The 12,545-nt window shown below is 39.1% G+C and overlaps 1 protein-coding gene across 4 annotated transcripts in view; it reads right to left on the bottom strand.

Moving 5' to 3' along the window:
- Window positions 1–12,545, bottom strand: part of UBE2B (ubiquitin conjugating enzyme E2 B) — a 34,778-nt gene that overhangs the window by 14,946 nt on the left and 7,287 nt on the right. For 3 of the 4 annotated variants that reach the window (XM_068408724.1, XM_068408723.1, XM_068408725.1), the window contains exon 3: window positions 8,403–8,539. The exons of the other annotated variant lie outside the window; for it this stretch is intronic. The gene's annotated coding sequence lies outside the window, so the exon portion shown is untranslated. The remainder of the gene's footprint in view (window positions 1–8,402; window positions 8,540–12,545) is intronic. 4 annotated transcript variants of the gene reach the window in all.

Here is a 12,545-nt window from a genome sequence, read left to right as displayed (position 1 = left end):
AAGCTAAATTAAAATGGTGACATATAATGTGCCTACATATAAGGTCAAAGACACTGTTACGCTCTGGTTCTAGATTCAGTGAAAGCAGTGCAAGGTTTATCTTTCAATACAGCACTGTAGAAACCAAACAGATCAGTCATAATTTTTTTATAAATCTCTAGAATATGGTAATTTGTTACTCCTAGGTAACCTGTGCCTGTTTGCCCTGCAGATGATTTTCCATAGTATCCATATCAAAAATGTCCAGCAGTGCTGGCACTGAGCCCCTGTGATGATCAGTGATGACAGTTGTCTGAAGAACCCTGAGGAGCAGTGCACGAGAAGATGCTGTAAAACTGAGGACAGCCAGATGTGGAACTTTGGAGATCCAGCACACGTGGTTAACAACATGGGAACTTGGAAGTTTTTCCAAGTGTGTAATTAATTCCTACTAAAGATTGTATTCTGTATTTTATAAAATTCTGTTGTTGTCCACCTACTATTACAAAATTCTGTAGAGGAGGATTGCAGCTGCGGAGAGGAGTGATAATTCCTGTCTGTATGCTCTCATTCATGCTGTTAGATATTGATTACTATTATTCTTAGTAATAATAATAACAGCAGTACACCACAGTAGTTATTCTGGTAATGTTGACCTATAAACATGCAGGTAAATAGTTTTTTAACAAGCCAGGATAGTTCCTTTATTGTCAAACCTCAACCATAGTTTATAGTGCAGAATGAGTCAGCGGGAAGGATCTGCTTTTACATATCCTTCTCCTCTGAGAGGAAGCACAGAGAGGAGTACAGCAGTGTTGCATAGTTGGATTCATTTCAGTTTTGAACACAGCAGGCTTTTTGATGAGAGATTTTTAATATATTTTAGCCATCCCCATGTGGATACTAGAATAAGAATGTGGTATACAACCTTTGTGTCTGTTTTAACCAGCTGATTTATTATCTGTTCATAATGTCCTTTTCGTCAAGAAGTTGGGCACCTCTTCTTCAGAGTATTTTATAAAGAGCCCAGGATTTTCAGGGATGGTACTTCCTGAAGTCCAGCACCCTAAAAATGCAAGGAAAAGGTTTCCCCAGCTCACTGCCTTACTGGAGCTGCTGTTTCCTATTAGAAACCCCATTCAGTTACAGTCTGTTGCCCTAACTCATATGGGGAGCTCAGTGGGTTTAACTGGGATGTCTGCACATGAAGAATGTGGCACATCAGAAATCGCTAATTAGAGAAGTTGGGATTTTCAGAAGTGCCAGGGAGATTCAGGAGTGTAAGTGTCAGTCCACAGTTTCGTAAGTATTTAAGTGAACTTACATTCATGGATGTTATAATTACTATATTCACTGAGATGCAGTTGCAGACACTAATGGCTTTAAAAAAAAAGTGTGTTCTGTTCAGACATTGAATCTTGTTTCCCCTGATGTCAGTGGGAACAGGAATGGATTTAGGTTTTGCCATTTCCATTAAGTAAAATCAAAAATCCAATAGACAATTTCCTGTCATAAAAAGATCTGAGAGAACAGATGGAGGAAGAATAATCTAATTGAGATGCATTTTCTTTTTTACTAGCTTGCTCTATTTCATTTTTAAGAGCATACCTAAAATGTCTTCTTCCACAAAGAGAGCTTGTTCATTAAGTCTTAAAATAAACGGCAAGCAAAAAGCTCTTTTACAAATCCAGAATGCTCGTGGTGATACCAGGCATTTCTAATAACCTATTAACACCATGAAAACTCCAACAGAAAATGATGAAGCCCTCCGTTGAGTAAAGACCAGCGAAGCTTTCGCCAGCAGCTTTTCTGACTCATTCTTTCTCTGGCAATAGAAAATGCAGTTGCTGCAGAGAAATGAAAGATCTCATTCATTCGTGGGGGACGGGGAAAAGTAAAGACCAGCGGCCAAGTTTCCTCCCGTGGCTGAATTACAGCACTGGAAAGGGTTTACTCCTTCCCTCTCTGGTTCTGTTATGTCCTTCCAAATCTCTGATAGTTGTAGCAGGACATGTGTTTAGATTTCTAGAGTCATCGATTTTGTTGATGATGGGTTGACTTTGTGTTACAGATATCTTTTCAGACAGTGTTAAGTTATGACAACTATGTTTAATACTTAAAATGAAATGGAGCTTTGAAGTGTATGAGAGAAGAAAGGGAAAGCGGTTTATCCATTAGGCTACTTTGATTCCTTGGAAGTCTTTGTTAACCCTTCAAAATCCTTTCATAAACATTTTGAGAGCTTCCAGAAGGATTTATTTTGTTTTGTCTTAGTGTGTTTATTTGGATTTATTTTAGGTTTCCCATGTTTAAGAGGAATCACACAGAGACAGCGTAATGGGACATTACACAGTGACCCACTTCGGAAGTGGCCACCATCATCCAGCTGTGGTAGCTGGAAATGGTACGGAAATGGAGGGATGGAGGATGTTCTTTCAGAGTGAGGACATGATACAGGAAGCTCATCTCTTCCTATGCATTTAAAGCAGTATTAACCCATCTCTTTCAGACATCAGTTTTATTTGTGTAGGTTAGAAGAATAGTTTTTCATCTGAACAGTCAACGGAGAGAAGCAGAGATCCTCGGAAAATGCTTCCCATCACACCAGTTAGGCAATAATTAAACTCTTAAATCAGATGTTCTAAACTGCTTATGAAGGAATGTCTCTGGTTTTGGGGAAAGGGATCCTACCTTTCTCACCTGGGCCCTTTAATTTGAGAAGCTCCAGGCATGCAGTCTTAAAGTTGGGTGATATCCTTCAGGTATGCAGAAGAGGAATGTATGAATGTGAGATAAGGTAAAATCAGCTCTGGAAACACTGCTGTCAGGGAGCCTGGACCCACCTGAGCTGGGTTGCAAACCCATTGTATCTTCCGATATGCCCAGAGAAGACGTTACGTGTTGGAGGAAGAATCTGTAGGCAGAGATACTACATTTTCCTGGCTGGCCAGAAGATCTAAGTTGATGATCTTATGGTACCTGTCTCTTGTTTCCTATTCCATGCTCAAAAGCTGCATGACTGTAAGCAGTTCAGGCTTTGTTTGTGCATGTGAATCACATCCACAGAAGCGTAAAGGCTAGGGCAACACATGTTAAATGCAATTTGGAAATAAAGATATAGGGACAGATCACTGGCTATAGAGAGAAAGGTGCAGCATGGGAGGTGAAAAAGCCTTGAGTGGACGTACAGCTGCCACAGCTACTTCAATAGTCCATTCATAACCCCTGTCTGACAAATTAGAGGAGTATTTTGGGACAGTCCTCCACCAGCAAAGTGCTCCTAAAGGGAATATTTTCTCCAGTATAATTTAGATAAAACTCTGGGGCCCTTACCTACCCTAGAACTGGGAGCTAAAATAATAAGTCACCTTCCACCCACCCGCTGTACCAATTCAGAAAGATGAGCCAAAAACTGTGAACTAGGTTACGCAGCAACAGAATAAGATCCAGACATCCTAGATGTTACTGAAGTAGGTGCAATGACAAAAAAAAAAGAGATAATTTAAGTAGAGAACAGACACCGAACAGTACTAGATTAAAAGATTCTTAATAACCTAATGGTATGAATTTATGAATAATCTAATGATATGAACAGATATAAATTGATAACTGTATGCACACTGGTAAACTAGTCACTCTTGTAGATTGCAAATGGTCCTCGGTCTGTGTGGGTGTGCAGCAGAGATACTCAGAGGAGCCTGAACATGTCCCAAAAGGTCTCCAAAAGCCTGTATTTCCCTAAAGTTCTGTAAGATCTCTCACAAAACATTAACTACGTGTTCTCCTACACAAACAAGAGTGGATTCAGAGACACTGGCCAAGTCTTTACTGTGCTGAGCCTGTTCCTCATGAGGGATAAATTTTGTCATTGAAAAGCACCAGCTCTGGCCCTTTGCAGAGTGAGGAGAAATCACTGTGATCTATAGTTTTTAACTTGTTGAACAAAGAGCTTTTTACAAGAACCTCCCTACAGCACTTCGTAGAATACTTTTAAAACCATTTAACATCTTTCTTTGTGACATACCGAGGGTATCGCGGTGTGAGAAGGCATTAAGCATTGTTTTGGAGTGATTTCTCTAAAAATTACTATTCGCTTCGTCTGCGTTGCGCTGAGCCCGCCAGCCAGCAGGTGTGGCTGTGGAGCCTTCTGAAATCCACAGGATTTCTTTCATCAGTCCAGATGCTGCGCAGAGATGTCATCACTGGACCCGTTACTGACAAAGCTATAGTGGCACCACAGGGAAATCCCAAGGTGACTGTAAACACGAGGGCTGTATGTCAGGTGGCTTTTATATAGCTGTAGCGTCGGTATTTTTTGCTGCTAAGGACTTGAAACTATTGGTTGTGTCCTTTGCTGACAAACTCCATTTTTCATGTATACAATTGGCATTATCCTTGGAACTACTCATGAGGTATTTAGCTGAGTTGTTAAATAACAGATTTACTTTACATGCTGACATATAATTTTAAGAGAAAATATTCTTTAATATAACTTAAAAGATAATGTCACTTTTTGCTGTCAGATTCTTACAAGAGTTGAAAGCCAAGTTCTTACAAGAAACAAAATTAAATTCTCCTTCAAAGCACAGAGGGAATAATAAAGATGTAGAACTACTAAAAGATGGGAAATGCTGTTTCTAATGCCTGAAGAATCAGAATGGTCCAGGATTTGGGAAGGTGAGAACTGGTTTTCTTAAAATATTTATTGCTGCATAAAATTGTCATAGTAATTACAACATGTTGGTGCTGGATTAGCTGTGTGTCTTCACGGGGTTGAATCTAATCAGCACCATTGCAGCGGAAAACTGAATGTTGATTTTGAGGGAGTATTTCCAAAATTAAATAGAACAAAGCTAGCAGAATTTTAATCTGCTGTCTTGTATTTTGATATTTTTAGATTGGACCTAAATTCAGTGTTTCATCTGTATTTAGCAAAACAACTGAGCACATATTCAACTACAAGTGCACTGGGTTCAAGCACACATTGACCCGCTTTTGTAGCAGGATGACTGGACTGTAGGTTTAACCACGCTGCTGAACTAGAGACTACACACCTGTAGCTACAGTAAGTGCTGGAGGGGGAAAATGCATGCAGGATCCAACCTCAAAGACTTCTCATGTTGACACTTTCCTACTTTTCTCGTCTAATGGTGTTTCTGTTTTAAACACCAGCATCAAAAAACTTTTTCACTTGTAAAAGGATCTTCCAGCTAGGGATTACGGGACATCCTTTGGGGGTCTATGCATTATTTTGGAATATTTCTCTTGCAGATGATCATCCGCTGTGTTATTCCAGGTATGTTAAGAAAACGCTGGACTGAGTGTTCCAGCTGATGTTTTGTCATAGTTTCCAAAAATAAAAGAAAATAAATGAAGATTATACAAAACCAGTCATGATTGTGATGTCAGCAATTGCTGAGCTGACTTATATTTGGAATAACAGTCAGTAAAAAAAACAACAAAACTTGGCTCATAGAAATTTCCTGAACTGGAACAGCCAACGGGATTATTTTTAGTTCAGCTTTTAACATTTTATAATTTAAAGGGAAAACAGTTGCCAGATGAAAAACATTACGTACAGTTTGAACAAAAGGTATTTGCTTATATGCTACACTTTAAACAACAGAATTTTATAGGGCATGGTTTCACAACTACCTCTGCTCTTAGGTTTTCCAGCCCTAGCATCATTAACAAAAATAATGTGGAAAAGTGAGAAGGGCCAAAAGCTCCTTGTGGTGCACTTTTACAGTGATGTGAGGAGATGCTGGCGTTAATGGTCCACTGCCCAGGAAACCCCTTTAACTCCTAAACAGTGATTATAGGTTGTAGCTTGGTGAGCAGGATGGCAGACATGAAGGATTTAAAAATATTTGTTTAATATGTCTTATTGTTAAATATCTAGTATTTAAATATTCACTGTGAAATTAACTATTTAGACTTCATAGAGTCTAATTTTGTCTCCGTTTATTCTGTGTAATTAGAAGCCATATTTAGCTTTGGCAGCAGCCTTTTATCCCAGCACCTCAACATGTTTCATCTACTAATGTTCTGAAACTTTATTTCCAAATTGTTTCAAAACAAATATTCGGTACAGCTTGATTAATGTTTCTTTTGGCAGCAGCGCGGCCTTATGCAGCCCAAAGTCATGTTGTTTGTTTCCAGTCCCACATACTTCCCTCAGCTGTGCTGGCGTAATTGTACGTGGGGTTGCGCAGTGAACCCGGTCAAGGACTTAATCTGGACTAAAATAACCTGACCAAAGATGGTTATTTTGGACTTGGATCCCTTTCCTGCACGACAGCCTCATGAAGATGCGGTGGCACCACTGAGACAGTAGCCTGGGAAGGGAAGAGCGAGAGGGGCACAGGGAAAAGAGGGGCTGCTTCACCCAGGACACAAAACTACAGCCCTGGCTTTACAAACTGAAACCCCCTACAATGACTCTGGCCCGTTCGTTATCCAAATAAAAGATTTTTGAAAAAAAGTAATTGCATAGCAATGATACTGTAGTCATGTTTTAATTATGTTTCTGCCTAGTATCTATGTCTAAATTAACTGAGTGTACTATGAATTAATGACATGCTACAGGGATTAGTATACATAGATAACATATGAGGAACCTGCATAATAATGTAAGATTAGGGAAAACAAACATGCATTTCTGGGAGGAAAATCTACTCAGCGAATGTAAATTACAAACAAAAAAACCTAACAGAAAATTAATAGGTATGTTATAGTTATCTTGCTGTTTTCTGTTACCAGCCCTGATTGATGATGGGTCTGCAGCAAGACAAACAGTTACTCATTAACAGCCAAGTAATTACCGTGTGATTCAAGAGGCCAGGCAGTATCCTTGATTGTTGGTATTCACTGGGTGTGAACTGAGGATAAATTACCTGCAGAGGTGGTAGAAGAAGCTGGAACTAGAAAAATACATAGTGGAGGCGAGCTAAACTGCTGTTCCACATGTTCAACTGAAACTGGTCGGAGTTTGGGTTACACAGAAGCTGTGTTATGGGGGCTATATGGAAAGTGTTATTGGGGCTTTCTTGTCCATCCTGTATTTTTTGGGAGAAGCAATTTCTGCCCAATGGTTACATTATCTGGTATTGCAAGGTGTCTCTAAAGTATGTGAGGAATCTTGCTGAGCAGCAAAGCTAATACAATAAGGAAACTGGAAGAGTTTATGAGTGGTGAAGTCTAGAAGCCTTTGTTTATCATAGGAATTAGGAAGTAAATCGTGAAATATGAACAGAGTTTTGGATAACAAAAAGTCACACCATCAAAATTAGGACAATTGGGGCACATCTTCATTTCTTCCTATTTAGTCTACTATTGCTCATTAAACTTAAGCATCAGGATAGTGCAGCCCTTCTGATGCTCTCTGGCCTGTGCTTTGCTGCCAGCCCATTTAGGCAGGAGCGATGCCCCTGCTGTGGCAGGATTAATAAAGCGTGGACTGACAGATTCTAACTGTAACAGCTGTTTTATGGGTTATCACGTGTGGGTGTGAAAAAGCCGCGCTGGCCCTCTGAAGAAAGCAGATTTACTATAGATAAACCTTTAATGACGTCACTCGGGTGTAACCAACACTTCAGAATGCTCCATAAATTTGTAAGTAGTTGTAAAGTGTCTGTCCTACACATGGCTCATCCTCACCAACTAGGCTAGTACAGCTCCATGCCCTGCGCTCAAATACTGGGACAATTAGAAGAGACTACATCGAGATTTAGATGCTAGGCTATTTTTAAGATCTCTTCCTCTCCTAATGCATTTTCCCATATAATCCTATCTAAAAATGTATTTTGAGGTCTCAGAGTAAGTAGGGAACTGGGGGCTTAAAGTCACCAAATCCAGAAAAAGCTTACATGGGCTAGGGGTTAGAATTAGAGCTCAGAAAAGCAGATTTTATTCATGGCATACCAGCTCAGGAGATGGAAGAGTATACCTTGAAGATTCCAGAAAGAAAACCAGTACCTATGAGGCTCAAAAAAAAAAAAATGGTGTGAAAGGGAGACAGAGCTAGCATATCCTCCAAGAATAAATAATATTTTCCATTTAAAGTGGCCAACTGGATTTGACACTAGCCTAGAAGACGTCTGGATCATGTTCCTTCCTTGCTGTGCTGAGATGGTTTGGGGTAAATAATCTCATCGCCGAACATGTCAGATTCCTCTTCTGTGAAGTGGTACTGTCTTTGCAAAGCCCACTGAGAGCTACTGATAGAAAGTACTATGCTAGAGTTTGTATTAAAATTTGATGTTTTCCCCATAAAAAACTCATATTTGAATTCTTTTAGAAATGTACTCATTTTGTTCAGACACAAACAATTATCAGGTTTTAAAAGAATAGCCAGAGAAGACCTTATAATCAACTAAGACTGATTTTCAGAGACTGCATTAGACAAAGAGTACCTTACTTACATCAAGCGTTATTTTGAAGTGTTGCAAACAGATCCCTTTCTTGTTGGTTGTGGGGTGTTACTGATGGTAAAAGCTGTACTTCTTAAACCTCTGTTCAATGGCATTCTTCAGATTTAATGGAGAAAAAGATGCACCAGCTGAAACAAAATAGTTATTTTCCTCGTGTAAGTATTTTGGACTCATTGGTTAATTCTTTCCTTTGTTCTGTTGCATAGAAAGCTTACGCAGACTGTGATGAGACAAAATTACATCAGATATGCAAACACCCTCTCAAAATTCAGAACTCGGAATATTCCCTCGAGTCACTTGAATACAGCTGCTAATTATCTCATAGACTGCATTTTGCTGCAGTTTGAAGAGCATATGATGCCAAAGGAGAAGCTGTTCAGTGACACCATAGGCTTTACCTCAACTGTGTGAATGTATCTCCCACCCAGAAGTCCCTACCATTTCATGGGGAGGAAGGATAAGCTACCAGTTAAAGTAGAGGAGTGAGAAACAGCCAGCGCAGGAGACATTCCTCCACTGAGAGCTTATAGAGGAAGTATAGTGAAAGTTTTCATTCGCTGAGAAAGGGAAACAGGGAAACGGGAGTGATACATCTCCTCTCGTGCAGCGGTAGGTTAAGACTTAAGCACCACATATCAGGTTCCCTGGCAAAACCCGTTGCCATTAAAGCAATGTTCTGCTTTTGTTCCAAGAGAGGTGGGATGTTATATGCTGAAACTATTAATCATCTTATTTTTCATTTCCATACACCAGGCAGAGAAGCTTCAGTATGTCTGTAATGCCGTTTCAGTACTTGAATGCTGAAAATTTGAAAAACTGAGATCTCAGCGAGAGATAAATATGTGCAGTTAATAAACGTATTATTCTTTCATTAAGTCCTAGAAGCAAATGCAGCATTACTGAAGATGGAAACAATTTTGTTGCTATCACTGGAGTTGAACACACTTAAGCCAGAATGAAACATAAATGTCCACATAATCCTCTGTGACCTCTCAGATATTCCCATGCAGCATAACAGTGATTTCACAGATTACACTGAAGGGAAGTGTAATTTAAACTCTCTATGGCATGTGCGCTCGTCCCTTTAACTTTCTTATTCATTAGTCATTGAGGCAAGTTAATCTCTAGCGTATTTTAGTTGCAGTAAGGGTTGGAGCAGACACTTGGGCCCATTGTGAGTCTTTGTGTTCTTTCTAGGACTATTTTCCATAATGACTTCATCCCTGTCCCAGTGTCTGATTATTAGAGGAACAGCCTTTGTATGCAGAAGACAATGTATTGATTGCTAGCCATGGTGGAGCTGCGTGGGAGACGAGTAGTATGTATCTACAGCTGGAGCAAAGAATCACTAGTACAAAACATTTGCTGTAACTTTCTATGGATAAAAAACATTTCAGTAGGAAAATACAGGATTCCCAAAACGTAGCTTAGACAAGTTTCACTCAAATATTTACAGTTAAGTAGAAATATTTTCTGAGATTTAGGAAAACCTAGCAGTGTCCGCTGATGCTTATAAAATTCATGCCTCTACTTTTAGATTTTCTTTTTCTGTCTTAACTATAGTAATTCAAAACCCTGTCTCAACAGAAATGAGGAAGTTTGTTCTCTGAACTTTTGAAATTGGTTGCTACCCGAAGAGCATCTTGATTCCTGGAACTGGCAAAACATTCTTTGATTTTTACTAGTATCAATGGGGTTTTTTTTGCCTTAAATCTACCTCTGAAATCACACCAAACCCAACCCTTCTTGTTACACCATTCTTAATGCTAGACCAGCTAGCTTCTGCTTGCTAGTGTCTACTCTATTTTAAACATATGCAGTCAGATTACATTGTCCCCCTTTGGTGTTACATAAAATCCACAGGTGTATAGTCGAAAAAAGGTTCACTGTAGGGTGGCATGTGAAATATACTGGCATGAAGAAACACCCTTTTTCAACTGGGTTGGTCATATGATTGGTATTTGGCAGAGACTCATAGCATGACTCAGTGAAATCTTTTAACAGTGAAGCTTCTCATATAGTAAACATTCCCAAGCACTAGACTGCACAGTTTTATTTCACTGAAGTAAAATCCCATTATATTAAATTATAATGTGGAAACATTCTCTAGTTTAATTTAATGGATGCAGCTCTTTAAGTTCTCACCATCTGTTCCACTCTGTAATTACAAAAACAAAAAAGTGCAAGTCACAATCCCATCATAAAAAAAAAAAAGGACTAGAAGTGATTTGGATGCCCAGGTAGGTGTTATACTCAGACTGCCAGCATCTGCTACAGACATGGTTTCGCTTGACAGTAAGCTGTCCTGTGCTGGTAGCACCCCTGTTTTAAACACATGTATTGGTAGTTTCAAGTGGATAAATGGTTAGTCACTCCCTCACCTAGAAACCTCATTGTCCACTGCTGTGGTTCTGACTTCATCTTAGATACAGCTGCCTTTCAGGATAAGGGAAATTACCTTGTGCCTGCAAGCCACTGAACATTGCAGAATCTTTTGGGGCCCAAGGGGGAACAGAAATGTGGTAAGTGAAAAGCCACGTTATAGATACTCTCTGTCAGTATTTTTTAGAGGCTATCCTCTCTAAAAGGAATATATTCCTTGTTTATTCTGGATGATATGTAGAAAGCATTTACATTTAAAACAGATCAACAAAATGCAAGTATTTGCATTCAGTGACACTGCCCAGGAATTATTTTGTTCACAGACATAAGAAAATAATGAGTTTCTTCACCTAAAGTTATGACTTTCTGTTAAAGATACCTTATATTTTGAAGAAAGTCTATTTCAGTTTAAAAAGATCTGCTCATATAACTAGAAAAATTAATAGTAGCTGTAACACTTCACAGAAGGGGAAGTGGGAGTTGAAATGGTCCTGAAAAATCTTTAAACAGATGCAAGAGACATCTCCTGTCTCCTGATCTGTTCCCCAGCCCATGGTGCCTCCTGCTATACTGGTTTCATAGTACAGAGTAAGAGCAAGAGTTATTTTCTTGAACACAGAAGTGCATTAAATAGTCACATAAAACCAGAAGAACTTGTTTTGGAAGAAGTCAGCCCTATCTCAAGGCTACTATAATGTACACACCTTTATTGTGGAAATTCTTTCACTTGGTATATTATCTACATGAGTAATTCTTGATAGATTTTGGTACATTTGCCTGACTCCAGTTGGACACTGTCAAAAAATTAGAGTAGTAGCCATACCAAAAAAGTATTTTTTTGACTACTAGAAGATGAATATGAATGATTTTCCACTGTAATATATACCATTTTTTTAAGGGATGTGTAACTAGTCAGGACAGAGAGGTCAATTTCATAGAATCATAGAATGTTTTGGGTTGGAAGGGACCTTAAAGATCATCTAGTTCCAACTGCCCTGCCTTGGGCAGGGACACCTTTTTGAATTTATGAAAAGGTATGTTGAGGGACTTCATCTAGGAACAGCTACAACACAAGAATGGTAGATTTAACACTTACACTATTGAGACTAATTTGTATTATAGCTTTGGTGCCCCGAAAGGGGCTGTTTCTGAAATAAACATTCTTCTGAGGAAGTTCAGACAGGTTTTTGTAAGATTATTTTTGATAGTAAAGTGTGAATCAAAATAAAGCTTGCTGTGCAGTGTCCCAAAGCACTGGGCCAGTGATCCCGTGACAGAGAGCCTCCCTTGTGAAGCTGGCAAGCTTCTCCCTCTCATTCTGCACAACTGAGATCAACCACTGTTGTGACAGACCCTGCATCGCCTCTCCACTCATTCAGTCCTGTCATAAATATACATTCATTATGGAACTGAAAAATTCTAATTACTCAAATTAATGACAGTTTTCTGAAACCAGTTCTTCTCTCTGATAATACACTTGATATCTTTCTTTTAACTACGGAGTAATTATTCATCCAATGAAAACAACAGTCATAATTTCATTGATCTTTTCAGTTTGTAATCTGAGGAGGAAAACCACACTGGTGAAGTGTACAAATTAACATTATCCTTGTGCTAGATACGTACTCCTGAGTGTAAATCTCTGTGTACCACAGCAGCAAGCAAGGTTAGTACTAGCTCCTGTCTTTGAACACATAGAGACTGACAGCTTTCACATGCACTTACTGCCTACGAGTGAAATTCAGCTAGTTA

Source organism: Nyctibius grandis, chromosome 10 (assembly GCF_013368605.1).
Source record: "Nyctibius grandis isolate bNycGra1 chromosome 10, bNycGra1.pri, whole genome shotgun sequence".
NCBI classification, from domain to species: domain Eukaryota; kingdom Metazoa; phylum Chordata; class Aves; order Nyctibiiformes; family Nyctibiidae; genus Nyctibius; species Nyctibius grandis.
The sequence above is the reverse complement of the archived record's forward strand: the minus strand, read 5'-3'. Positions and strand labels throughout refer to the sequence as shown.